Below are 2,720 nucleotides of genomic sequence, written 5' to 3' on the forward strand. Positions count from 1 at the left end.
GCTTTCTTCGTCCCATAAATACTCAACTAGGCAAACTGATAGACTTCCTTCCACCTCTTTTCTATATCTCTTACCTTCACGTCCCCTGACTTCCCGGGATAGTAATATGTCACATTCTGAACTCAATAATGATCACTATTGATGAGACTATGTCCATGTTTTTAATGTTTGCTCAGTTACTGCCTAAAGTGAAAAATAAGTTAGTGAGTTTGAGATGTTCCCTTCTATAGAGAAGAAGTATTTTTTAAGAAGTATTTTTAAAAAAGAATTATTTATCATTAAAACAAGTCTGACAAGGGCTGGTTGTGGAGCCTTAAATGCTCAACTGCTAACGAAATGGTTGGCGGCTTGGACCCACGTGCTGCTCAGCAGGAGAAAGGTGTGGCAGTCGGCTTCCTTAGAGATTCCAGCCTTGGAAACCTACAGTTCCGCTTCCCTCTGTCCGGTAGGGCTACTCTAAGTCGGAATAAGCTCAACATCACGTGACAACAAACAAGCCTACAACGGTAAACACTTAAAAAGGAAAAAACACTCATTTTCACCACTTCACACATCACTTTGTCTCCCCGCCACCCTCCCTTCCACTCTTCAGTAAGACCGAGATATTTTATTTAATCATAACAATGCGCACAGGGTCTTTTGTTCCATTTTCTTGCTGATGTCACTTAATGAGAAACATTGTTGCTTTTGCGGTCTTCATAATTAGCACTGTTCGCCATGGATAGCGCATCATGTGCTTAGCCGTTTCCCTGCTGCTGTACACTACGTTCTTCGACATTTTCACAATTAGAAATATTCTGCCGTGAACATCTCATCCATATAGGGCTTTCCCCTCTTCTTCTTCCGAATGGTTTCCTTTCTATAAATGTTCAGGCATGCTAATATCATGTGGAAGGGTGTGAACGATGGTAAGGGGTAGTGAACCTTTAAAAGGGCCCTCGGTGGTGCGAGAGTTTGTGTTTGCTTACAGATCAGAAGGAACCCACACAGCAGTGTCACGGAAGAAAGGCCTGGAGATCCGCTGTTGTACAACAAGAAAATCCTACAGAGCAGATCAAGGACCCGCCTAAGCTAAATCTGGCCTTGGAGAGGAAATGGAGGCATCCATGGAAGGAGGGGAGGGAGACAGGGATTTTCACTCCCAGAAAGAGTTCGACCATCTTGGAAACCCACAAGGGCAATGCTACCCTGTCCTAAAAGGTCACTCTGGACCGCGTCCACTCGACGGCAGTGAGAGGGAAGGAGGGCTCTGGGGAGAGTGTGGGGCAGATATGATCGGAACGCCAGGGCCACAGTTGGCCTCAGAAAAAATGGTCTCTGGGAGCCAGGTCAAGGCAGCCAAGTTGAAAAGCAAACACACAGACAGCAGCTGTGGAGAATGTGAAGTCTCCGGACAGAGTGGATAGGGAGCTGGGTGGGGCCACCAAAGGCGGATTTCCACCCCACCCTCCAGGCTAGGGTCTGGGACTTAGAAGGGCGGCCTTCCTGGGCTGCATTCCTCACTGGCTTTAGTGAGCGTGTCTGCAAGCTTGCCTGAGGCTGGCTGCCAGCCGCTGAGCCTGAGCGGAGTACTCACCCGCCTCCCACACTGGTGGGCCGTCTGGAAGGTACTTGAGAGGCTTCAGAGAATGCCAAGTGCAAGACTGCCCTGTGTGAGCCTCCTGGTCCCAGCAAGAAGCCCTGGGCAGGAGGTGCAGACAAGCCCCTCCCTCCCCCCTTATCGTCCTCAGGGGCCCGCGTGAGACTGCAGAGAGTCAACAGGGCCTTTCCTGTATTGCACAAGTGAGTGCAGAAGCGCACAGATAACAAGCACTTGTCCCCATCACTGTCTTCCCAGAATGTTCTGCAAGAACCCTCCGCCATTCCACGGCATGCTGAGCGGGAAGCCTTGCTAGTCGTCTCAACATCACCGTTCTCCAGCCCCGACTGCTCCGCTCTCCAGGAACGACGATCCGTCAAACTTTCCCCTTGGTTGCCGTCATACTGAGCGCTCCCCTCATCTAATTTCCCCACGCCAGGATCCCTGGTCGCTATTTCATAAACGACCGAGACAAGAGAGGAAAGAGCGGGCCCAGGCATCAGACTATAAACTTCCCCTCCCACCCCTTTATCAGTCCCTTTCAGTGCCCACCACCCACCTTGGATACATGTGCCAATCATATTTCATCGATCACCCCTCATCCATTGCCTCCCTCTCTTTCATATACATTTTTCTTTGTGTGTGTGTGTGTGTGTGTGTGTGTGATGTTAAAAGGTAATTCCCCAAGTCTGGCATTGTGCACTCAGAAGCACTTCAACATGCCTCTCTGATCAAACCAACCCAAAGTGATTCCGACCCGTCAGTCGCATGTGTTACAGAGTAGAACGGCTTCACTCCATAGGGGGCTCTTCTTTTTAAAAAATACACGTTTCATTGTAAATTGGGTCCATGTTTGCAAAATAGACTCATTTTCCAACCAGCAATGCTGTGTTGCTGTCTACTGGCAGGTACGCACTGGGCTCTCACTGATAAATGGGCAGTTCCAGCCTGTCAGGCGCTCATTGAGAGAAAGATGAGGCTGCCTGTTCCTATAAAGATTGACAACCTCAGAAACCCTTGGGAGGGCTGCTATGTGTCAATATGTCCTATGGAAACAGAGTGCCAGGTCTTTCTTCCACAGCACCGCTGGACAGGTTCAAGCCACCTGAATTAGGGGTCACGTGTAAACCCTTCCGTGCCA

This window comes from Tenrec ecaudatus, chromosome 17 (genome assembly GCF_050624435.1).
Source record: "Tenrec ecaudatus isolate mTenEca1 chromosome 17, mTenEca1.hap1, whole genome shotgun sequence".
Taxonomy (NCBI): domain Eukaryota; kingdom Metazoa; phylum Chordata; class Mammalia; order Afrosoricida; family Tenrecidae; genus Tenrec; species Tenrec ecaudatus.